General features: G+C 42.1%; 1 protein-coding gene and 1 long non-coding RNA gene across 2 annotated transcripts in view; one reads left to right on the top strand and one right to left on the bottom strand.

Annotated features, from left to right (window-relative positions):
• The window catches only part of LOC143034658 (UDP-xylose and UDP-N-acetylglucosamine transporter-like), a 251693-nt gene that overhangs the window by 35327 nt on the left and 188916 nt on the right, over positions 1-27450 (top strand). The window lies entirely within an intron of this gene.
• Positions 335-15987, bottom strand: LOC143034656 (uncharacterized). The gene is made up of 2 exons (XR_012967271.1): positions 15856-15987; positions 335-652 (listed from the first exon to the last, which is right to left on the bottom strand). It is a non-coding gene; the product is annotated as an uncharacterized LOC143034656 (long non-coding RNA).

Raw genomic sequence — 27450 nt, forward strand, 5'->3', positions numbered from 1 at the left:
ATTCTTTTCTTTCAGTCGGGAAGCCAACAGTTCTGCTGAGTTTTTTGGGAGGTTCAAGTCACGAACTAGATCATTCAGCTCCTCCTGGGAGAAAAGCTGAGGTAAAGTCGTACCTGAAAAGTCTTCGTCTCCAGTGTCATCTTCAGATGATGAGATTTCTTCAGTTGAGGGCAAAGTTATCTGAGGCAAGACACTGAAGACAGGAATAGGAAGCTTTTCACTGTGTGGAACCGGTCTGATAGCTGAAGCAAGATTAGGATAGACAAGCATTTGTCGGTTTTTCCTGTTAATACCCTTCAAATTTAGGGCTTAAAAGTAGCAGTCATCTAGCTGATTTTTGGGCTCCCGCCACACCATTGGTACAGCGAATCTCATACTTTTCCTTGTCCCTTTAGTCCACTGTCGCATATGCTCTGTACATTGTTTGCAAATACTATGCGGTGCCCAGTATTTATCTTGGTCTCCCAGCTGCTTGACCCCAAAATATGCCATATAAGCTCTTTTAACAAAGTCCGTGATGTTTTTCAGATTTTCTTGCAAAGTGTATTCTCAACAAACGTGACAAAACACATTTGGAGAATTTATGCAAAACCTTCTGGAAGACGACATCTTGCTCATTTTCTGTTGCTGAATTCACCACATCTCAAAAAATCTGGAAAAATACAAAATTAGAATTAGATATGGCAAAGAAAATTAGAGTGGATGTACTCACATTGTGATTATACGAAAATTTGGTAACTTCAAAACTAGACCCGATTGGTCAAAATGAAAGTTATTTTTGGATTCAGGAGACCAATTTCCTATAGGTATAGGAATGACTTTTATTTCCTAAACACCAAAAACCTTGTAGACCAGTGTTGTATGATCTGTGCATATTTGCATGTAATATGACAAAGTTCAGTTGCTAGGCCTGAGAGATTTTTCCCGTGCTAAGGGACGCCACGCCATTGCAAGTCAGTCATGGTGAAGCCACAGTGTAGAGAGGTTGATGTGTAAACTATTGTCATAACATAAACTTATGTGCCTTTGAAGGACAATAAACAGTTAAGTGCTTTTCTAAGTGTTTAAATAATATCCATAACTTTGAACAGGGGTCACCTATTAAATGAAGCAGCCTTACTGCATTGCTTCTAATGCAGGGCAATGGGTGAGACGCAGAGATGACCCGTCATCTAGGAAGAGCAAAGAAAAGAGGAAGGGAGGGGTGGTGAATGGAAGTAGGGACGGAATGGGTGGGAGTAGATTTATGCCTTTTGACTTTGGCTACCTCCCATATAAGGGAGAAAAAGTGCTTGGTATATGTATGTATAAAATTATAACTTTGAAACTCTTGCTACTAGAGACAAAGGTAATAAAAAGATTTAGAGGGAAGACAAATTTTACTCCTAAGTCTCATATTGATAGTGTATGTCACATTTTCCATAATGATATTAATGATGTGTGTGTTCATAATGAAAAATAAGTCAGACTGTGTTAGTTTTATTGCAGATGCTTATGATCATGTAAATTGAGTAACATATGATAATTGCCGCCCTTGTTTAGAGAAGACTGTTATAGTTAGGCACAAATATCCATGGTTCAATGGACAGATTTAGATTTTGAATATGAGAAATAAAAAAAGACATAAAGAGGTTGAATGGCATAGAAGAAAGACTATGGTCGTGGGAAGAATGTAAAAAACTAGTACAATATACAAATTAAAAAAAGTAAAGCAACGTATGACCAAAATAGAATTCAAGAGGCAGCATCTGATATGAATAAATTGTACAACCTTTTTAATGGTCTCTATGGAAAAACTGAGACTCTCAGATGGCCTTAGTGATAGATCTTTAGCTAATGCTTTTTGTCAGTTTTTCAAGAATAAAATATTTTTAATATTGCATCAGGTTTTAGTGATATGTCTGGATATACTGTGTTTAGATATTATGCTGAGTCTAGACTGGTGTGCTTCAAGACTGTATGTAGAGATAAACTCATTTGTGTCCTCAGGAAAGGGAGGAAGACTCACTGTCCCATCGACCCAATGCTCATATCAGATATTGATAATGCAGCATTTTATTTTGTTTTATTTATTCTTATATATTCATTTATTATATTAATAATAGTGCATACATATACCAAAGGCTTTTTCCCCCTTACAAGGGAGGTAGCCAAAAAGAAAAAGGCATAAAAACCATTCCCACCCACTCCATCCCTAATACACTCCACTCCCCTCCACCCTCCCTCTTATCTTGACACCTCCTGGATGACAGGTCATCCCTGCATCTTGTCCACTGCCCTGGGTCAGAGGCAGTGTCGCAAGACACAGCACATCCACAGCAAGGCCGCTTCATTAAATCAGTGACACCCCCTGTAGAAAAGGAGAAGACAGGGAGAAATCACTTTGGGCTGCGTCAAATTTTTCTCACACATACTACCTCACCCCCATCCCCCCACCCATTCCACCTCATGCATCACAACATCATCCATATACAACCATTCTCTATTCACCCCTGTCTTCGTCTTCTCCCTCTTCCCCAAGGCCCCTTTCAACCAATCCATCCATCTCATCCTAGGTCACCCCCTCATGTTTACTCCCTCCATATCTGCCTTCCATACCTCTTTACTAGTCTTTTTTCACTCATTCTTTCCATGTGTCCAAACCATCCCAATACTCTTTCATCCACCCTAACTCCCAACTCCATTACCACCCCTGTTCTCCTTCTCACCTCCTCATTCCTCACTCTATCCAGCCTAGTAACCCCTATCATACTTCTCAGACACCTCATCTCAAACACATTCAAACTCCTTCTCTCTTCCTCTCTTATGTTCCATGTTTCTGCCCCATACAGTGCTGTTGGCACAATCACTCCTTTATACAATCTCCTCTTAGCATCCATTCCCAAATGTCTATTCCTAATTACACTTTTTAAACCACCAAGGCATTTATTGCTTCTCTTAATCTACATTCTACCTCCACCTCCACTCCACCCTTTCCTGCCACATTTGCACCCAAGTATCTAAAACTGTCCACTTCCTCCAGTTGCTCTCCCTTACTGCTCACTTCCAGTCTGCTGCCACTTTCACTCCTTGTACATCTCATCACCTTTTACCCACATTTATCTTCAATTTCTTCTTTCACACACTCTCCCAAACTCTGTCACCAACTTCCTCAATCCCTCCTCTGATGCTACTACAAGCACAGTGTTGTCCGCAAATAACTTTTCTCCATTTTCTTTAACCATCTCCGATCCCTGACCCACCACCCTTACATTTGCCTCTTGCACCACCCCATCCATGTATAAGTTGAACAACAGCTGGCTCACTTCCCACTTTTCTCCATTTTCTTTAAACATCTCCAATCCCTGACCCACCACCCTTACATTTACCTCTCGCACCACCCCATCCATGTATAAGTTGAACAGCCTGCGCGACATAACGCATTCCTGACGAAGTCCGACCTTTACCTCGAACCACTCACTCTCTCCATTTCTAATCCTGACACATGCTCTATTACTCTCATAAAAACTCTTGACAGCTCCTAGAAGCTTTCCTCCTATCCCGTATATCTGCAGAACCTCCCACAGTGCCTTCCTGTCTACCCTGTCATAAGCCTTTTCCAGATCCATAAAAGCCCAAAAAACATCCTTATCTTTTCCTATAGCTTTCTCACATATCTATCTTACCACAAAAATCTGGTCTATGCAACCTCTACCTGTCCTAAATCCACACTGTTCCTCACCAATCACTCCCTCTGTTCCTCTCCTAATCCTCTCAATCAAGATCCTCCCATAAGCCTTCCCTACTACACTCACACTTGTCCCCTTTTCCCTTGTTAAGGGGAATTAACAGGCACTCCTCCAGTCCTCCGGCACTCTACCCTCTCCAGCAAACATTAAATAACCTCACCAGCCAGTCCACTATCACTGTACCTCCTTTTTTGTAGACATTCTGCATGGCATCCATCGAGACCAGTTGCCTTACCTGCTCTCATCATCTTAACAACTGCCTTCACTTCATCCTTCCTTATTTCTCCTCCATTTTCCTCACTCATCACAGTCATTTTCTTAGCACTTCCCACTGCAACTATCTTTCCCTCCCTATCCTCCTTCACATTTAGCAACTCCCTAAAATACTCTGTCCATCTTCCCCTTACTGCCTTCTCTTCCATTATCATCTCTCCATCTACACCTTTTACCTTTTCTTCTCTACTTGATTCGCCTCCTCTTCCTCTTAATTTCTTTCCAAAACATCTTATTACTTTCAATTTTTTTGTCATACTCTTACCCCATTTCACATCTGCTCTCCTCTTTGCCTCCTTTACCTTGTGCTTTACTTCTCTTCTCTTTTCTTTGTACCTCTCATATGACTCCCTCATCCTATTTTGTAACCAATCTGTGAAAACTCGCTTCTTCTCTTCTACACCCTTCTTTGTTTCCTCATCCCACCATTCACTACCCTTCCTTCTATTTCCTCCCATCCTTCTTGTTCCACACACCATCTTTGCACACTTTGTGACTCCCTCCTTGAACCATCCCCATTCCTCCTCCACTCCTAGCTCTACTCTATCCTTCACTCCCTCCCACTCCTCTCTCAGCTTCTTCTTGTACTCCCTCCCCTTTTCTTTTTCATTTAAAGAGTTCACTCTAAGCATCTCCCTACTTTTTGTCCTTTTCTTCCTTCTCCATCTATTCTCCACTCTCAACTTACCTTCCACCAAAAAATGATCTGATATTCCCCCACCCTCTCCCCTTAGCACATGTACATCCTTAACTCTTCCTATTATACTCCTGTCTACCACTACATAGTAATAATAATAATAGTAATTACTATTGTAATAATAATAGTAATTACTAATATTACTTCAAGCCAACTCCCTGCTTAGAAGTGAGAGATCATAAAACTGGTGTTGAAAGGAAACCAAGAGTTAAGTTCTTTTGCCCAATTTCAAATCTATCCTTTCTCTCTAAAGATATTGAATATGTAGTGGTGGATCAATTAGTGGATTTTCTGAGGAGAACCCAAGTACTGCCTGACAGTCTGGCTAAAAGCAGTTTTACTCTACAGAAACTGCAAAATGTTCTGTGATTATTAATCTGTAAGAAGTAATGGATAGGGGTGTGGTATTTTGGTTCTTCTCGATTTGAGTGCTACTTTTGACACTGTTCACAGATACCTACTTGATGATTTGAGGGAAATTGGAATTATTAACAGTGTACTCTGCTATCTTGAAAGTTATCTGTTAGATAGGAAGTTGTATTTCATTCTGTGAAGCTCTAGGAATCCAGTACATTTTCCCTCCAATCATTTCCCCCCAGACAAAATCCCTCCAGTCATTTTCCCTCCAACAACTAGTCATTTTCCTGCATTGAAAATGAATGATAAAGTTAGAGAAATTAAGATTTCCACCAAAATGTATATATCATGATGACATGTGTTTCCTTATTAAAATTTCTTGAGTCATAATAGTTACCTGTTAATTTTTTTTCAAGGTTAATGTCAGTCTCAGTAAAGGAATATGCAGAACTTATGGTGTGTCACAACTTTAGTGTGCTTGCCCCTTTTATAAGTTTTTCTTCTTTGACATGGATGTAAATAAAATGATGAGGTGCAAGCTAATTTAATTTACACAATATAAAAATATAAGTTTCTTACAAAAAGATCAAAGAGTGAGAACAGGATGCGGTCAAGAGTCAGAAAAAATCAATGCCCACATCTTAATTTTATACCACGACCGCATAACACAGGTGCCAGGGATAGGAGCCGATGTGTGCCTCTATAAGCCTAGTCTATCCCTATTTGCATGGCTTCACACAGTCCTTCTACTTCTTTATTTGTGTATGAATAAGGCTTACAAATTTTCAATCAATACCTATCTAATGGGAGAACATAAATACATATGCGAGGACACTACTTTGTAATGTCATTTTGTTTACATGCCCTCTGACCTCTGAGGGGAGAGTCTCAATTTTGTACTCCTCTGCCATCTGTGCAGTAAGGCTCCTGCAATTAGGGCATTTATATAAGGTACAGACAATTTATATCATTGGATTTTGCACTAAGTAATTGTTTCTCCTCTTTCTCTCAAGTACCGTGAATGGTCCCTCATACTTTAGATGTAATGAGGTCTTCTAAGGAGATAACATCAATACATAATTCCCAACATTTAATTCCCTCCTAACTAAATTTATCATAATATCTTTTGTAAGTGATTTGGAACTTTTCAAGGTTTCTTTTTGCTATCTGCTTAATTTTTTTCAACTTCTCATAGTATCTACAAGTTTTGTGTAGGGAGAGTTATCTTCTGAACTCCCCAATAACATCAATTCATATAAGGATGCAAGAGGTTCTTGCAGGGTTCTACTAAACATCAAATAAAAAGGAGAAAATCCTAGACCCTCATGTACAGTTATTCTTTTTCACAGCACCAAGGAGAAGTCACAACAGTTATTCTATTGGCATATAACACCAAGTATGCCTTCATCCTAATCTTTCTCAAACTCTTAACTCAAATGTTCTGTGGAGCCTCTCAAGACTCCCTTGACTTTGGGAGTGATATGCTGACATGATCATATGCTTTATATTGAAGCCTTCCAGGCCCCTTTGAATATCTCACTTAAAAAGTTAGTACCTCTGTCACTTTGTACTTCCCGAGGCATACCCATCTTACTAAAATACAACATTAACGCCTTGGTAATTGTCCTGGCCTTTATGAAATTGCATAGTACAGTGAGAAATTACTTCCCAGCTTTAGTTTTTGGGAGGGGTCCTACACAATCAACTACAACTCTACTCAGAGGTTCTTCAATGACAGGAACTTTGCACATGGTTGCCTTCTTGGATGTGTCAATTGACTTCCCAGTCACTCGATACACAACACATCACCCAGTCACTTTTTTTACATCGTCTGACAACCGAGGCCAGAAGAAATGTATCAAGATTTATAGTCTAGTCTTGGTAATTCCAAGGTGGGTGCATGAAGTTGCATGAGCTAGCCTCACAATCTCCTTAATCTTTCGTGGAACTACGATTTGGGGGATAATGTCACCTTCTACCTTTTCTGGGGATTTGTACCTTCTTAGAGGTACACCATCTTCCATGATGAACTTGGTCTCACTGTATTTACCTTCTTCTTACTCCTCCTCAGCTGCATGGCACACCTCCTCCAGCTCTGGGTCCTCCTGTTGTAATTTGATAAGTTCTTATCTGTTTATGTTTTTCTGAAAGATCACTTCTGCTTGGGCATTGCCTTCCTGGTCTCCTCCTACATCTTCTGTTACTACCTGCTTCTCTTCCTTGCCAAGTTCCTTTCATGACTCATTCAGGACTTTGTCTGCAGCATCTGCGTCAAAAAGCGGGTTCAGGTTGTCATCACCTCATTCATCCTCCTCTCGTGCTTTCTTGGCCTGAGATCTGATGATGACTACCACAGGGTCTTCCGTATCGGCTCCATTGTTGTCCTTCTGTCTGGTCATAGGGTCATCTACCATCTTGAGTCTAACTTGGACAATCTCACCTACTTCATTTCCAAGGAGGACATCTATTCCTTTCACTGAAAGTTCTGCTACTCCTACTTCAATGTTCGCTATTTGACCATCTATTTCAAGTATTACTTTAACTATGGGTGCTGATGTTGTCACTCCTCCAGCTTATCCCATGATGAACTGACCATGCCTATTTTCTAATACTGATATCACATCTGGCCTCACAATGGTTCAGGATGCCTGTCTCATAGAGCCTTGACCACATACTTCCTTTCACTCGCCTCTATTCCTATCTTGTCATCTTTCACATAAGGTAGCCACTCTTGGCTGACTCCTGTTTTTTCTATCTTGTCTAACCTATTTTCACCTACACAGCAAAGGCTATCTTCCTTCTTCCCTGCTACTCCCCTCTCTTTTGTCTTGTCCTTTTCTTGTCTCCAGTCTTGTGTATCCCCTTTGCTTCCATTTCCCTTGGGGCTCGGCGTCTATGACCTTTGCTGTCACGATGCCAGACAACCCTTGAATCATTTCATTCCATTCCATTCCCTTTGAGCAGTTTTCCATCCCATGACCGTAAGCTCAGCAGGTGTAACATCTACTCTGATTCACATCCCTCCTGTTACCTTCTACACACATTATTTCCTGCCTAGTTTACTTGTTTCCCATTTCCTACCAGTACCTTTGTTTACCTTGCCTAGCATAACAATCCTGAATTCTGTGCCCAAATCCCCCACAAATGAAACATTGGACTGGCCTTCTTCAACTATCCTCTATTTGCAGCCTCCCATATCTCTGACATGGAGTCGCATACACGCTTCTGTTCTCACACCTTTGAGTTTGTATCATGCCTTTCTTCCTACTTTTGCTTGTTCTTAGCACAAAGTTTTCTGCAAAATTCACCGCTTGTAATAACGTTTCACATTTATGCATGGTTACATATAACTAGCTTCATTGCTCAGTAAGTCAAGGAATGGTATAGTATGGTATGATATTTAGGCCAGAGGCCAGGCACTGGGACCGAGGAGGTCATTCAGCGCCGTCATGACTGATTGGTGAGTGAGTAAAAGATTAAAATTTGATAAAATATAAAATCATTAAATTTGCTTAAAAAATAAATAGATAAAAAGTAGAAGTAAATAAAATGGTTTTGATAATAGAGATCTAAATTTCATTGAAAAGATTTGTTTCTTTTAAAAATCCAAAAAATTTATCAATATCAGCTTCTTCACCCAAAATCTCTTTGAGAGATTTTGAGTGAAGATTGTACTTTGTCTACATATTTAAAAAATTTGGGCAGTGCACCAGAATGTGCTCAACTGACATCAAAGTGCCACAATGAGTACACTCAGGTGCACCGCCGATATCCAGGATGAATTTATGGGTTAGGGGTGTGTCCAATCCTTAATCTGGTTAACATAACCTGCTTTTTGCGGTTCAAGTTAAAATCAGAGACCCATAGATTTATGGAATTTCTAATATTTTTATACTTATTATTAGCTAAAACTATAAAATATGGGATTTTATTATTCTTTTCATGTCAGAATGTGGTATCTTGGTATTTGGCATGTTGATACATTGTGCAGCTTCCTTTGCTTCCTTGTCAGCTAGTTCATTACCATGGATTCCCACGTGTGATAGAACCCAGCAGAAATTAACCTCTTTGTGTCGGCAGGAAACATGAAATAGCCACTCCTGAGCTTTTTGTATTAAAGGGTGAAAGCTATTAAAACAGCTAATACTGTCCAAGACACTCTTTGAGTCACAATAAATTACAACTGCATCTCCTTTGGTTTCATGTATTACTTTTAAAGCATGATTAATTGCTGTTATTTCTGCAGTGAATATGGAGGCTGAATCAGGAAGTTTAGATAAGTATGATGTGTCATCATGGATGACAGCATATCCAACTCCATTATTCAATTTGGACCCATCAGTATAAATCTTTATGTGTTCTTCATGTATTTTATCATGTTCTAAAAATATAGACTTCACCTGCTCAATGGGAATGTTCCTTTTGGTTACCTCTATAGAGCATTTTGATATTTCAGGGGTAATCCAAGGGGGAATATGTGGATAGCCCACTTGAAAAACATTCTGGGTCTTGATAGATATATCATCTACTTGTTCATTCATTCTGACTTGAAGGGGTTTTGAAGATCTAGAACCTTTAAAATCATCACCATTTACATTTTTGATAATATCAAAGGCAGGGTTTTTACGTTCTGTCTTGATCTTAAATAAGTCTTAGTCCTAGTTCCTCTCTACGAAGGTCAAGTGGCAGTTCACCAGAATCTACATAAATGCTTTCTACTGGTGATGTTCTAAATGCCCCTGAGCATATTCTAAGGCCCATATTATGAACTGTGTCAAGTTCCTTCAGTCTAGTTTTGCAAGCGGAGGAATAAATTTGACAACCATAATCAATTTTGGATCGGCAAAGAGTATTGTATAACATTAGCAGTGATCTTTCATCTGCTCCCCAACTAAAGCTAGATATAACTTTCAAGATGTTCAATGATTTCCTGGCTTTTGTCTTCAGGGTATCAATATAGCTGGTCCAAGTCAATTTTGAGTCAAAAATCATGCCAAGAAATTTTACCTCTTCTTCATATGGTAAAATGGTTCCATTTAGATTTAAGGTTGGAATTACTTCTCTTTGTCTATGTCGAGTAAAACATACAGCAGTGGTTTTTATGGTTGAGATTTTAAAGCCCCATGAGTCAGCCCATCTACTAACAGCATTAATTGAATTTTGTAAATGCTTGCAGGCTGAAATAGCATCATAGCTTGTACAATAAATTGCCAAGTCATCCACAAAAAGGGAGCCCTTTACAGGTGGTGCAATTTCTTCTAAGATATTATTTATTGCCACAGCAAAACAAGTGACACTCAAGACACTTCCTTGGGGGACACCCTCCTTCTGAATAAATGGTTTCGAGAGACTATTGCCAACTCTAACCTTTAATAATCTATCAGATAAAAATGAGTTAATGAATCTCAGCATATTACCTCGGATGCCTATTTTATTTAGTTGTTGGATAATTCCAAATCTCCAAGTTGTGTCATAGGCTTTCTCGAGATCAAAGAAAACACCTATTGTTTGACACTGTTTTGAGAATCCTTGTTGGATTTGGTTTAGTCTCAGCAGTGGGTCCAGCGTGGATCTGTTCTTACGGAAACCAAACTGGAAGGGTGAAAGTTTGTTTTCAGATTCTAAGTACCAAACAAGTCTGGTATTTATCATCTTTTCCATTAACTTGCAGACACAACTGGTTAAGGCTATGGGCCTGTAGCTAGATGGATAAAAAGGATTCTTATTGGGCTTTTTGATAGGTATTATAATGGCAGTTTTGCAGCTTTTAGGTAATATACCTGTCTCCCAGGTTCTGTTGATGGTTTTTAAAAGAAAGGTCTTAGCATCTTCTGGGAGATTCTTGATAATTTCGTGTAATATTGTGTCTTCACCAGGGGTTGTAGTTTTTGTGCAGGAAAGAGCTTCTTTAAATTCTTGTAGGGAGAATTTTACGTTATAGATTTCTCTGCTATTTGAGTTGAGATCCAGAGAAATCTGAGCATTTTGAATTTTCTGAGATTCGAGTGAGTGATTTTCTGGACTAGAAATTTTGGAGAAGTATTCACCTAAATTTTCTGCAACATCATATAGATCTGTAATGAGTGTGTTATTTATTTTAAGCGTAGGTAGAGGTGAGGGAACGAACTTGCTACTAAGCTTTCGCACTTTTCTCCACTCTACACTCAAAGGGGTTTTAGAGTTAATTCCATTTATGTAGTGAAGCCATGATTCTCGCTTTGATTTCTTGAAGTGTTTGCGCTGCTTAGCAAGAGCATGTTTATATATAATCTTGCTGTGTTGAACCACTATTTTTGTATTGTCAATAACATTTTCGGGTTATCTTTCTCAGTACTCCACAGGTTTTGTTCCACCATGGAACTGTAGGTCTACTGGGTTTCCCTTTAGTTTTTGGAATAGCAATCTCAGCACTTTTTAAGATTGCTTCAGTAAGAAATTTATATGCTTCTATATGACTGTCAAAAGTTAAAATCTTGATCTAAAATTATATTATTTTTATATATATTCCAGTCTGCTTCCTGAACCTTCCATTTAGGGGGACATTCTGTTGGGGGTATTTTTGACATACTTGAGATGGATGGGGAAGTGGTCACTTCCATTAAGATACTCATTGACAGACCATATAAAATCGAGATGGATGGAGGATGAACATATACTTAGATCAATGGCACTGGTTGTATTATTGTGAGTGTTATGGTAAGTCATGGATCCATCATTATACAAGGTGATAGGATTATTGTCAATAAACTTCTCAATTAATTTCCCCTCAGCATTTAATATGCTACCTCCCCAGAGAGGATTATGAGAGTTGAAGTCACCAAGCAATAAAAATGGGCTTGGGAGCTGGTTAATTAAGTCTTGTATGTCATGTTCTGTGAATCCATATTTAGGTGGAAGATAAAGAGAGCATATAGTAATCTTTTTATCTAGTATAATTTCAACAGCCACAGCTTGCAGAGATGTCACAAGATTTAAGACTGTGTGTTGTATTGATTTATGAATCATTATTGCTGCTCCACCATGGGCAATATCTCCTGGAGGAGGAGGCGAATGGTATGTAGAGTAGTTTAATCCAGGATTATACGGGTTATTGCCTATCTTTGTCTCCTGTAAACAAATTATTCCTGGATTAAAATCATGTAGTATGATCTTTAGCTGTTCTGATCTGGCTCTTATTCCTTTGCAGTTCCACTGTAGGATATCTTTGAATTTGGAATAGGTTATTTTTTCCCTCTGACAGACACTCTTCCCTTAGAGGGAGTAGTTTGTTGGGGATTGAAGCTTTTCTGTAGTCTTTTTATCTTGGAAGGTTGAGATTCTTTCAGCCTTTCATGAGTACTTGATAGGGGAAGGTTCTCAAGAAGATTTTTCGGGGATGTACGGGAGTTGGTAGACTTCCCTTGGCAGTTTCCATCTTGCCAGTAGTTTGGGGAAGCGGTATGGAAGTAGTATCTTCAGGTGTAGTATTATCTGTTTCCATGAGCGAGTCAAATGTATTGGAGGTATCACAATCAGAGTTTGTTGTGTTCTCTTTGTTTTTTTGCTCTCTTTTTGATGGGTGGTTCTAGGAATCCATCAGAGTCTTCAGCCCTATCGGTTTGTTTATTTTCTATTGTTATTATTTTAGATTTTGTTTCTAGTTTCAGATCCTTTTCTTTTTCATCAACTGATCTACTATTAGGTGGCATATTCTTAGTTTTTTGCTTAGCAGATAGGTTGCTGGTGGTTCGAGGGTTGTTTTGTGAGCTAGCCTTTTTAATTTTTGAATGGTTATTAGGATCAGGCAAAATATTATCATGGTCCACACTATTAATAGGGTTTGCTGCTGCACTAGTGTTAGGTATTGGAGTCTGGGTTTTGGGACTTCCAGTTAAAACATCCTTGTGTGCGACAGTGTTACGATTTGAGAAGTTATTATCTAATTTTATTTTCATTTTCTTTACTATGTCAGCATAGGTTGAGTTGGGGTTTCTATTGGCTCCCATTAGTTTCCGCTTTGCATTGCCAATACTGATATGTTCAGAATTGGCTATTTCGAGGATGTCTTGTTCAAATTTAAAACGTGAGCATTCCTTAGATCTAGGGAAGTGATTACCAGAGCAGTGGAGGCAGTATGGAACATTTGCACAGATACTGTCTTCCCTATGCTCTTCAGAACATTTGTCACATTTTTTGTTGTTGTTACATTTTGAGATGATGTGACCATATTCTAAGCAGTTGTAACATTGAGTTGGGCGTTGCTTATATTTCTTGACTCTGAATCTTGAGTGTTTGATGACTATTACATCAGGGAGGACTGTGGTAGAGAAAGATAAGAGGATGGAGTTATTATTTCCTCTTAGCTTTTTTATTTCATGTACATTCTCAGGGCACATTTTCAAAATTTCTTCTTCAGAGAAATCATATAGGTCTTCAGAGAAAATAATGCCCTTGCAGGTATTGGAGCTCTTATGGGGTGTTATTTGCTTTATGTTGCCATGATTGGTGGGTCTGAAGGTTGATAGAAGCTTGGCTTGGGTATCATTACCTGCTTTTATCAGGATACTCCTGCTATATTTCTTTAGGTTTTCATAAGGGACAGTACCTATTTTATTTTTAATACATTCTGAGGCGCTCAAGAAGTTCTCCCTGTCCTCTCTGTATGTTGCAACGTACCAGAGTATGGCAGGAGACTTCCTGGGGGGCATACTTTGAGCTGTTTCTTCTTCTTTTGGAATAAAGTCGTATTTCTCATTTTTCAAGTTGTCTATATTAAAAAGGCGAGCTTTGATCTTGGAATTATTCACAAGGTGGTTATTTAATCCATTCAATGCTTCAAGTGCAGATTTATTTTCATCAAATACTATGTAGCAGTCATATGAACTACCATCAATTGAAAGTTTCAGTCTGATTCGTTCCACTCTTCCATAATTCTTGCTTAAGAGATAAACCTCTTCATAGTCAAGAGTCAAGCAAATATTTGAGCAGAAAAGTACTCTGCTCTTTGGATTACCACCAGTAATTTTATCACCCTGGTGTCCCAGTGATTTCTGTTGAGTGTTCAGAAGAATGGTCCTTAGGTGGGCTAGAGTCGTTATCGGAAGAAGCTGGAGTTGCAGGGAGTTGGTCCAGTTCCGAGTTCGAGCCAGGGTCGTTATTATTTATGGGTTTGTCTTGACCGCAATGAGGGTGACCTTACTGGGGGCGGTTCCCCAGTCAGGTAGAAATGAGGCAAGCTATTTTTAGGGCCCCTTTTCTAGCCCTCTCCCCATGTGGGGTGAGCAGAGTGGATCCTGAACAGGGCTGCTCAGTCATGTGGGTAGCTACTGAACAGTGTTGTTGCCTCAATCCCAACACAAGAGCGACTTTTCTTGCCCACATCGCCTATGTGTAGTTCGTGACTTGAGGCTCCCAGAGATCACCTTCTCCTGCCCCCGTTGTCACTAGCCATCGCCACAGGGCTTTCTTTAAAGTGATTATGAATGAGGGGTTGATGTGGTGAATGTCTATGAAGCCGCTACTGAGAGGGGCGGCTGAAAATTAGGTCGGAGGGAGGGGACAGCAAGTGGAAGAGAAGAGAAGAGTGGAAAAGGAAGTTTAATAGGAACCCCTGTGCAGGGAAACAAGAGCGCCGCCCAGGGATCAGCATTAGTCGCCTCTTACGACACGCAGCCGACGTGGCGGGGGCTATATTCTATACTACACCCCCTAGCCCCAGGGGGTTAAGTCAAGGAATTGTTCGATTGCTATCACTTCCAAGGCCATCTCGAGATTTACCACATTTTCCACATGCATCCATTTGTCAAGGTCACCCCTCACATCCTTGGCTAGATCTATATATCTATAACCAATATCCTTCCTATCTTCCCTGAATTTCTTTCTGAAATACCCTGGGGAAAATCTCATATGCCTTTAATATTTCACTCTTAATGTGATCATAATCATATATACCATCTCTATCAAACACTGTGTACACAGTTAAGGCTTTTGGGGTTAGGAAAGATCTTATCATTGCTGACCAGAGGGCCTTTATTCATCTTACTTGTTTCGCTATGCCTTCAAATGTAGAAAAGAACAATTCTGGATCCCTTTCAGTAAATTTGGGGATGACTCACTTTTATGATACTATCCACTACACTTCCCACACTACTCACCCCCAGCTGACCATTGCACAGGCTGGCCTGCTCCAACCCTATTTGTTTCCCTTCGAGATTCTGTCCCGTGGAAGTCTTTCATTTTCAATCCTAACTTCCTCCATGTAATATCTCTTATCCTTGGCAATCCTTCATCTATCTTATCTCTCCTGTCATCCTCCCTACTATGATATTTGCCCCTAACTTGTGGGAATTCCTTGAAGTCGCATGACCAGTTCTTCTGTTCCCTGTCTCTGATTAATTTCATCATCTACTCTGCTCTCACCCCTACCATCTCTCACATTGTAATACCTCTCACTCCTATTGTCTCTTACATCACAATATCTCTCCTTTCATCTCGAACATCATAATATTCCTCTCCCCTATCGTCTTTCATATCACATATCTCTCTACCGGTCTCACTAAACGTCGACCAACGCCGACCAAACCCAAACAATGAGGGCTTTTGCTCAAATGTATAATTTTATATAGAAATTAGCATATGTTTGCATTATTTGACCAATTTTCTTTGAAATGTGTGATTTTCATGTAATTTGATTAAAGAAAAGTTACGTTTTTATCCTCTGCAAAATTACCAAAGTCGATCAACTATCAACTCTCACTACTGTCGTATCTTACTTCATTTCTCTCTCATATCGTCTCGCACATCACAATATCTCCCTCCTACCTATGAAAATCCCTCGAAGTCATGATTATTTTCGCTGCTGCTTGAACTATTTTAACGAGACATTCTTTATTTTATTCGAAGGCCAATCGTATTTTAAACAAGTATGACGCACTATGTATGAAAACAACAAATATGGCGGACGCGCTTCTGTTTCTATGATAGATCATAATTTGAATTCACTTTGCGACCTAATTTATCTATTTTTTCCTAATTCCTCTCGACTATTTTGCACGCCCTAATTATTTCATCCAGTGAAGAAGAAAATTGACCCCAGAAAAAAGGCCTCCATTTGTATGTCACGACTTTTAGCATGCTCGACCCTTTTTTTTGGGTTTTTCTTCTTCGACATAGATGTAATATAAAATATGAGTTTCTTATAAAAAGTTCCGAGAGTGAGAACGGGACGTGGTCGGGAGTCAGAGAGAATCATTGCCCGCTTCTTCTTAATTTTATAACACGACCGCATAACACAGGTGCCAGGGACAGGTGCCGATGTATGCCTATATAAGCCTATTCTATCCCTATTTGCATGGCTTCACACAATCCTATTTTATTTGTTTGAAGAAGGCTTACAAATTTTCAATCATTAGCTATCTGGACTACTGGGAGAACATAAATACACATGCGAGGACAGTATTTCGTAGTGTCATTTTGTTTATATGCCCTCTGACCTCTGAGGGGAGAAAGCCTCAATGTTGTACTCCGCCGTCCGCGCAGCAAGGCTCCTGGAACTAGGGCATTTATATAATGTACAGACAATTTATAAAAAAAAAAAATCTTATTTTCTAATTTAAGATAACCCACTAATTGGTTGAATCCAACATCAATGGTCAACCCATTTAGGATGAGCAATGTGGCTCTTGCTAGAATGTAGCTTGTGGCGTCCCTTTTGTGTCAGCGACGCGTCATGGAACATGACATGGTGAACTAATGAGTTTTGCTGAAAAAGTGTAAAATAGAACAAAATAGATTGTCACAACTTTGGTGTTGTGATGCACTGCCTAGTGCTTCCCATTTTCTTTCGTCTCTTTTTCAGCCCCTTCAGCTATTACTTTTCCTTCGCTCTATGGAAGCGCTGGAAGTCTTAAGGCCTCCAGTAAATACTTCGGTAGTTTTGCTCCCCCTTCTCCCCAGAAACTGTTGTGAGAGTTTAGCGATAATTGGTTCTGTTTAATTAGCCCTAGGACTGTGATTTACATGAGTTTGCACCCCCTTTTTTTTTTTTTTTTTTTTTTTTTTTTTTTTTTTGAGAAACATTTCTCTGGTCCTTCGAAATTACACGCTCGGCTTGAAGGGAACGTGCGTGGTCCCGGCCGGCGTCCCAAATTTCCTGGACTTTGGCTCCCAACTGCAGCTATCCCCCTTCACCAATTTCCCAGTGTATGAGAATTCTCATGCCCCTCAACCACCCCCTCCTCCTTCCACTGTCCAGGGATTTCGGAACATAGCTCTTCGTATCATTTGGCAACATCAGTCTGGAAGGATTAAGATAAGTCAGCTGAGGTCACTATGACCCCAGGTTGTTTTATCTGGTAACATCTCTTGAGCATGTTTGGTGTGAGGTTACAATGATATGACCTGTATATAACCTGTATATAACCTTATCCCTCTCTATAGTATGTCAGTATTCCTGGAGACAGCATGAATATTCTTTTTAATAAGTGCTCTTAAATGAAGGTAAAAAGATCTGTGTTCAAAGTGATATTGTCAACAAAGGTGGGAAATGTTATGATTGTAAAATAGATAACACTATTATTATACCAATTGTATATTGTTATGTAATGCATATCAAATGTTCTATAATAATGCATTGGATAATTACATTATTTTCATTTTTTGTTTCTTTTATTTTTGTCACAATTTTTAAAATTGTGACACCCAGCTCGTTGTCTCCCTTCCCATTTTCTCACGTCCGATTCCTCACCACTACGGCCCTTTATTCCCTATACTCGGGGGAATTACCAGAGTCCTTAAGACTTCTAGTAGCTGCATCCTGTCCTTTCTCCTCCTCGTTATCCTCTTTATCTGTCATGTCATTTTTGACAATCAATTTCAGTGCCTTAACGAAGGGAGAGACTTCTAATTATCTAGAAACACCCCCCCCCCTTTTGATTTGTGTTCTCAGAGCCAGGCTCAACGGTTTTCGCGCCCACACAAAGCGCTCAAACACACCCCCTCCCCCCCCCCCTGCGCGCTGCCACATATTTGTTTAAGCTAGGCAATTAGAATAATTAGGATTGTGTTTAACCCGCTCGTGAACAGTGTCTACCTCAAAGAACAATTGCAACTGTGTCACCTCCCACATGAACATTATTCGTAGTACCCTTCACAACTAGGGACGGAGACATAGAACTATTGGCAACGTCGGAAGCCGGCTAGCGGACATCGTGACCTGACCTGTCGCAGGACACGCGCAGTCTACCCATTAAAGTCAATCAGGGAGGTTCGGGCCGCTCACGTCCTGGAGAGCCAAATCGCGCCCTATCCTCCCTCATGTGGTTATTAAGGATTTGCATCCTTAAGTGAGTGCTTACGCACTGTGGACTTTAAAGGAGTATTAGCGGGTCAAATCCCCCTCCGAACTTATCAGGTGGAGTGCTGTGTGTATCATCCCGACTATCATAGTGACTAGAGGCCTCCAGCCTCCAGTGAACCAAACATTTGTGTATCAAGGGGTCACGTACGTATCTGTACCCCCTTTCCTCGGGACACTGACCTGAAAGGAACTGGATAGCGTACACGAGAAGCCTCCTACGTGTTCAATCCTGCTCCCCCTCCACGAGGCTAATCACAAAGGATGACCTGGGTTCCCGCCGTGATCGACAACAATGATATACTTCAATAGCAAAAGCATCCTGCCAGAACGAGGAACAGTACCCCATGGAAGTCATCCCCTCACCCAGCAGAGACCCTCTAAGGATAATAGCAAGTAACAAGGAGTATTTAATAGATAGGACCCCTAGATAGGCGCGGAGTGATATAGGATAGATAGGATGTATGTGTGAATCCAACTGTTAAAACCCTTATTTAATGTCAAGTAGCATAATTTTAGTGTTTAATTATTCAATTCATTAAAACTCACAATAGGAGTTCTGGGTTTCATTAGCCTAGGACGGTTCACTTAATGAGTTGTCCCATCATACCCCTCCCCCCTCTTTGATTTACTCACGCTTGCCTTGGAGGGAAGGCGAGTGGTCCCGAGATGTGATAAAAATCGCCTGGACTTCGGTTCCCCAACTGCAGCTATCTTCCCCCTCCCTTCATCAATCACTTAAGGTACGTGTTACCCACACCACCTCATCTACCACCTTCTTCCACTGTCCAGGAATTTGCGTCACGTGCTCGCTAGTGGTCCTTCGAACCGGATATTCATTCCATTACCTATGTACAGACTAGTTAATCAAGTAAAGTGTCCTGACAAGTTCAATAATCAGTATGACAACTCATTAAGAAAATCACAACATGTTTCCCTGCGCATAGGTTAGCAACTCAATGCACTGTACAGGAGTCACTCCTGCTCGTTAAGGCACGCACGAGGTCAACCATGATATAGTAATTTTATGTCACATTAATTTACCCTTCCTACTTTTACCTTTCTCTTGTGCAACATTTCGCCCCCTAAGTAGAATTAGATTGTGCTGAAATTACACTGGTCCCTTTTTCACGGGTAATTCCGCCCGGCCACTTCATTCAGCGGCATCCTCAGCCGCACATCGTAATTTTAAGTTCAGCCATTTTCGGCTTAATTTAGTTTCGGCTCGGCCCAGCCTTCCAAAGCGGCGTTATAGTTAAGCCTCCCTTTTTGGCGCCATCCGCCACCACGTCCTTGTGTTAAGCCTAGCCGTTACCGTTACGGATGACCTGACGCTAACGGCTCGCATCGGCCCGGATTCAAGCGGCCTTATTTTTAAACTTTCGCGGTTTCACGCGAGTAACCACTCTCCCACCTCCTTTGTCAGACCAGCTCGTATGACAGCACAATCTTCTGTAGTCACCCCCTTCGATTCTCCATTTTCGTTGCGCGATTCTTTCGCTCGACTCTAATTGCATCGTTCTTTAGAGAGAGAGCGGACCCCCCCCTCTCAGCTTATGATTCAGTGACCGCAAGCATACTCAGACGGCCACCTTTTCACATAGAATCAACCTATTGTGCCAGTGCATTATTCGGCGGCCACCATGTCTTACTACAGCCCTAACGAAGACGCAATTACGAACGCAACTCTGACCGAGCTCATTGCCATCACGCAGAATTTCCTTGACGCTGTCACGGAATATGCTGAAACGTACGGGACTATCAACGTTGAGAGCCTGAGTCCCAGTGCGGCAACGGAAATTCATCAAGAAGGTCAAGACCATCACCAAACATGGCGGTTATTGGAGCCCGCCTGGGCCCGTCACACTCCCGATGATCAAATCACAAAACTCAAACAGGAATTGAGACCGCACAAGAAGGTCCTTTTAAACCTAAAAGTCCGAGCAGATGCGCGAGTGAACGGCGCAGATACCGCCGTTCAAGCGTCAAACAGCCAGCTTAATCAAAGCCCCCTTGTCACATACATAAGGGAAGAAACCCATCCACCCTCTTTCGATGGGGATCTGGAAATGTTCTCCAGCTGGTGGAGCATTTTCAAGACAATTGTTCACGAAAGCAATAGATACACAGAGGGAGAAAAGTTCAGCGCTCTCATGCGCTCTCTAACGGGGCGTGCCAAGCGCCTTGTTGGATACCCCGTGTTCAACAACAACGCGTATGAACACACCACCCGACGGCTGCATGATGCCTATGACAAGCCCTTGGCAGTACGAAGAAGTCTGAAGGAACGCCTCGTCGCCATTCCCGCACCTACGGACGAATGTGAGGACTTGTCAAGGTTCCTCGCCGATTGGGACGAGTTGGGCGAAAGGTACAGGAACGCAGTAGGACAAGCCCTCCGATGAATTTGTAGAGGATGTCCTAGTGCCGAAACTACCCCGACAGGTTCTTTCGTCAATATACCTGTTCAAAGGCACTTCTGAACTTAGTGCACCAGAGCTTCAATCAGCACTCAAAGTTTACTCGGGTGCCATCACGGGCAGTCGACTCCATACCCCGGTGTTGGTACGCCCAGTTGCCGCAGCTACACCTACACCCGTTCCTACTCAATCATCAACACGCCAGCCTCGACAGACATTGACGAGTGCTCCGACACCACCGAGGAGTCAAGGTCATACGTCAAGGCACAGCACTGGACGGCCTGTACCCACGCCCCCACAACCGGCACCTGCGGTCCCCGACGAAGCACAGCACCGCGCCAACTGTTTGTTTTGCGGCGGCCCACATAGGCCGTCACACTGTACGACGTTCCCGGACATCTCCACCCGCACCGACAGACTTTTAGCACTAAACAAGTGTACCATCTGCTACTCGAACAGGCATCTGAAGAACCGCTGCGACTTCCAGGCAGGCTGTATGAAATGTGGCCAGCGCCATAAGGCCCCCCTATGCCCTCAAGCCATCAGCATAACAAGCAACGGCATCATCGTTTCCCCTACACAGAATGCAGTTCCTCCTCACCTCTGGAACCAATCTCCGTTAAGCCACGCCCACACTCCCCCCTACAGCGCGGCTTCATCTCAGCCTCCTGCTGGTTACCCACAAGCTCCAGGATACCATCCGTATTACCCCCCCTTCTATCAGTATCCGGGAGCCTACCCCCCTCATCACCAGTCCCCCTACCATCCTCCGTTGCAACCAGCGCCACTTGGCACGAGAGCAATCCAAGATGGCACCACAACCCCCACACCATCAACCTCTACCAGCTCCCACGACGCCCTCAGAGCACCGCCAGAGGTAACCCACGCCCCTGCTTCCACCAGTGCTCCCTCTTCAATCTACATGGCTCCCATCCTTGTCACTCCAACCGTCTTGGAACCCTCTTCAGCACCCACTGAAGCAGTGCTTGAGCACCCTCTGACGACCACAGTCCCCATCACGACGTCGGTTCAAACTTCCGCTGTACCTGATATCCCCTTGCATCAGGACCCGGAACCAGCACCAGTCCTCGTCATTGAGAATGCACAAGTTGCCACTGACACTCCAAGCTCTCAGAGCACCTCTGCTCCCACCACATCAACGTCTGTCAGCTCTCACCACGACAGCTCCTGTGCCACGCCCCCAGTAGGTCACACCCCGGAAGCCACCTGCACCCCCTCTTCATCGCACTCGGCTCCCATCTTACGAACTTCAGTCAGCACTTCCACGGCACCAGATGCCACTTTATCTCAGGACCCGGAACCAGTACCAGTCCTCATTGATAATATACAAGTTGCCACTGACGCCCCAAGCTCTCAGAGCACCTCTACTACTTCAACAACGTCTACTAGCACTCGCCTCGACAGCTCCTGTGCCACGCCCCCAGAAGGCCACGCCCCGGAAGTCGCCTGCACCCCCTCTTCAATGCACGCGGCTCCCGTCCCGCAAGCTGCAATCCGCACTTCCACGGCACCAGATGCCACTTTATCTCAGGACCCGGAACCAGTACCAGTCCTCATAGAAAATACACAAGATGCCACCTCTGCTTCTACTTCATCCACGTCTGTCAGCTCTCACCACGACAGCTCCTGTGCCACGCCCCCAGTAGGCCACGCCCCGGAAACCACCTCCACCCCCTCTTCATTACACTCGGCTCCCATCTTACGAACGTCAGTCAGCACTTCCACGGCACCAGATGACACTTCACCTCCAGAACCGGAAGCAGTCCCGATCATCGTTGGGACTACACAAATTGATAATGACGCTCGAGGTCCTCACATAACACCATTTGATCCTGGAACCACTGTTTCGGTCCCCACAGAAGACGAGTCACAACCTACGACAACTCCTGACAACGCAACTGAGAACGCCGACCCAGCCCTCATCCCACGAGCAGTACCGAGCACTGTCGCTCTGCCTATTTTCACCGGACACCTCACTAAAGATCGCAAGAAATGTATCTCACAAGTACTCGCTGACTGCGGAGCTCAACGGACGTTTGTTCACCCTTCCGTCGTGGACCAACTTGACCTCAAACCAAAGGGAACCGTGCTTTGCCGCCTTGATTCCTTCAACAAGACTGAACTACCTCAGAGATTCGACATCGTTGAATTCAACCTGCACTTGGGTACTGAGAAACATCTCATCGAGGCGGTCGTGCACCCTTCAGTGAGTAAAGACGTCTCTATGCCCGGTTACCAACGTACAGTGCAGGTTCTCAAGTCGCAAGGCATCCCTATCGCAAATGAAGCTCCATCGGACCAAGCTTCCAATGTCACCATTATATTAGGCAGTGACCACATGTCATTAGTCTTTAAACGCGCCACGCGTTTCATGGATGTCGAACTTTTCGTCACCCCTGCAGGTTCTGTAGTATGGGGCAAACTGCCCCCCTGGAGTCAGGATCACACCCTCCACCCCCCTATTGAAACCATTGCAATCAACAGCATCCATGTTGAAGAAACTGTCACCACTGAGACTCCGGCACTCGAAGCCCTCAACCGAAACGAAGAGGTCAAAAGCAAGCCAGAAACTGGTTCTCTACTCTTGATGAATGACCAGCCTTCATCTCCCAGCTTCAAGCCATAGGGGAGACCGCCCCCTCCCTCCTCTTTTTTGGTTCATAACCTGTGTCACAATTTTTTAAATTGTGACACCCAGCTCGTTGTCTCCCTTCCCATTTTCTCACGTCCGATTTCTCACCACTACGGCCCTTTATTCCCTATACTCGGGGGAATTACCAGAGTCCTTAAGACTTCTAGTAGCTGCATCCTGTCCTTTCTCCTCCTCGTTATCCTCTTTATCTGTCATGTCATTTTTGACAATCAATTTCAGTGCCTTAACGAAGGGAGAGACTTCTAATTATCTAGAAACACCCCCCCCCTTTTGATTTGTGTTCTCAGAGCCAGGCTCAACGGTTTTCGCGCCCACACAAAGCGCTCAAACACACCCCCTCCCCCCCCCCTGCGCGCTGCCACATATTTGTTTAAGCTAGGCAATTAGAATAATTAGGATTGTGTTTAACCCGCTCGTGAACAGTGTCTACCTCAAAGAACAATTGCAACTGTGTCACCTCCCACATGAACATTATTCGTAGTACCCTTCACAACTAGGGACGGAGACATAGAACTATTGGCAACGTCGGAAGCCGGCTAGCGGACATCGTGACCTGACCTGTCGCAGGACACGCGCAGTCTACCCATTAAAGTCAATCAGGGAGGTTCGGGCCGCTCACGTCCTGGAGAGCCAAATCGCGCCCTATCCTCCCTCATGTGGTTATTAAGGATTTGCATCCTTAAGTGAGTGCTTACGCACTGTGGACTTTAAAGGAGTATTAGCGGGTCAAATCCCCCTCCGAACTTATCAGGTGGAGTGCTGTGTGTATCATCCCGACTATCATAGTGACTAGAGGCCTCCAGCCTCCAGTGAACCAAACATTTGTGTATCAAGGGGTCACGTACGTATCTGTACCCCCTTTCCTCGGGACACTGACCTGAAAGGAACTGGATAGCGTACACGAGAAGCCTCCTACGTGTTCAATCCTGCTCCCCCTCCACGAGGCTAATCACAAAGGATGACCTGGGTTCCCGCCGTGATCGACAACAATGATATACTTCAATAGCAAAAGCATCCTGCCAGAACGAGGAACAGTACCCCATGGAAGTCATCCCCTCACCCAGCAGAGACCCTCTAAGGATAATAGCAAGTAACAAGGAGTATTTAATAGATAGGACCCCTAGATAGGCGCGCAGGGAGATAGGATAGATAGGATGTATGTGTGAATCCAACTGTTAAAACCCTTATTTAATGTCAAGTAGCATAATTTTAGTGTTTAATTATTCAATTCATTAAAACTCACAATAGGAGTTCTGGGTTTCATTAGCCTAGGACGGTTCACTTAATGAGTTGTCCCATCATACCCCTCCCCCCTCTTTGATTTACTCACGCTTGCCTTGGAGGGAAGGCGAGTGGTCCCGAGATGTGATAAAAATCGCCTGGACTTCGGTTCCCCAACTGCAGCTATCTTCCCCCTCCCTTCATCAATCACTTAAGGTACGTGTTACCCACACCACCTCATCTACCACCTTCTTCCACTGTCCAGGAATTTGCGTCAATTTTCAATAGAGGGAAAATGACTAGAAGGAAAATGACCGTCCACCATGCTCTAAAACCAGGTGTCCCTTAAGGTAATATTTTGGGCCTGATACTATTTTGTATCTATACAACAGGATTATCAGAGCTATTATACATCAGCATGGTTTACAGATTAAATTATTTGCCAACAATATTCAAACATTTGAAAAGATTGATAATGTTTTTCAGTATGTAAAGGGTTGGATGAATAAAAAGCATATAAAACTGAATGAGAGTAAAAATTAGTATATATATAAGTGGGTCGCAAGAATACACTAAGTAGCATTTGTACTGAAAATATATATTGATGGTAATTTTATCAGCATATCTGAGAATGTTCGTGACTTGGGATTATTATTTTATTGTAATTTGAACTTTAACTGTCAGATTAACAATATTGTTATGGTGTGTGGATTAAATCAAAGAAGCATTGCTTTTGTCAAAAGCTATCTTGATGAGGATTCTGTGAAGTAGATTATAAGTACTGTAATGTGTGTTGGCGTAGTGTGTGTTGTATAACATATCGTACATTGTACTGATGTGTTGCTTGTTTGGGGAGTTGTATGTTTCCCCCTCTTTGTAAAGTTGTCGTATGATTTGTTGTTCATTGTTTTGTTGTTTATTGTAATCATGTGTACAGTATGTATAATGGTAATATTAGTAGATATTACAAATGCGATGCACGTCTTTCCCGCGCAAAGCGAGAGCTTGTTAGTTGAAGTCAGTAGTGCTGGGCAAATACCGCTAATCTCAGTACCGGAATTACCGGTAAACAACAATGCCGTTACCGGAATTACCGGTATGTTACCGGTTAAAGACTCGTGAGGTAGTAGTCGCCATTATGACTTAAATCTTTAAACAAATTTCATCCTACTATGGTGTGTAGTCACAACCCCATTGCATATTCTGTATATTGAAATAAAGTAAAAATTTCGATAGCCAGTTCTATTTTGTTTACGATATTGTGTTTATGGAGATATCTGGCAACTCCTCCCACCAATCGGAAGCAAGCTATGATTCTCAACAGTAAACACATGATTTTGAATTTTATAGATATCAGTGCGTTATCAAAGTTAGAGGTAGAAGCATGCCGCCTATCTACAGTATCCAGCCTCCCAGTTTAACTGTCTCTCCTGAAAAATCAATGTTTTTGTCCTTTAATAAGCTATATGTCTGGTTCTATTTTACATATTATTTTGATTGTTATGTCATTGTAAAGTCATACTTTAATTGGTGCTACTTTAGTATGCTATCTACCGCGCAAGTGAGTGAAAGGAGGGTGTCTGAGGGTGGGTGTGGTGTATAAACTTTTGTCCGCCTCTGCATGTTTGGAGGGTGCATGTGGGAGTGGGAGTTTTGTTAATACACACACATACACATATAAAGCTTTGACTAAATTGTAATAAATGTTTTCTTAAAAACTAACCTAAACTGACTAATTTGTAATAGATGTTTTCCTAAAAACTGCTTTTAATGTTCCCTTGTTTTAATACTTATTTCATACAAATTAGCCCAGCACGTGATCCAAAGACCAAGGTGAATACTCAAGGATATATTAGATTTAATTGTTAGCATATTTTTTATTTATTTCCCCAATTATCTTTTCATACAAATTAGTTCATATTCTTATTTAGAAACAGAAGCATATTGGCATTTTCATCACTAGCATATATATATATATATATATATATATATATATATATATATATATATATAATATATGAGTCTTCATTTGGCGACACGCGGAATTTTTCGATGAAACTTTCACAATTAATATAATTTCGTATGCTGATCACAGAAATAACATTAATTCTATTGAGAAATTGACAAAAATGCCAAAAAAAACGGTTTTAATGGTAAAATAATTACCGAGACCTTAGCGGTACATACTTGCTTAATGGTAAAAGTTTAACCAGTAAAATTAGCGGTACAGTGGGCCGTCAGTATTGTCACTCAGTACCATCAAGCCGAGACGTGCTTACCGCTCTCTGAGTGTTATGGTATAGCTTATCGGTTAACGGAGCCTTAACGGTAGCAGAATTTTTGCTGGTAAGCTACCGTCAAGGTTGTTACCGATAAAACCCGTAACTATCGGTAGCTGCCCACCACTATCGTCAGTACCGTCACTCAGTACCACCAAGCCGAGACGTGCTTACCGCTCTCCGAGTGTTATGGTATAGCTTATCGGTTAACGGAACCTTAACGGTAGCAGCATTTTTGCCGGTAAGCTACCGTTAAGGTTGTTACCGATAAAACCGGTAACTTTACCGGTAGCTGCCCACCACTAGAAGTCAGCCTTTGTGGTGTGCGTACGCATTGTCAGTTGTATAAAAATATATATTATATTCTGTCTATTCGAACTTGGTTTCAATGGCCACCCAAAACAAATGTCTCAGTGGCTTCTCACCTTCTGTTTTTGGTTGTCTTTTTTTTTTTTTTTTTTTTTTTTT

The sequence above is a fragment of the Oratosquilla oratoria genome, chromosome 17 (assembly GCF_046742065.1).
Source record: "Oratosquilla oratoria isolate Oo_2021 chromosome 17, ASM4674206v1, whole genome shotgun sequence".
Lineage (NCBI taxonomy): Eukaryota > Metazoa > Arthropoda > Malacostraca > Stomatopoda > Squillidae > Oratosquilla > Oratosquilla oratoria.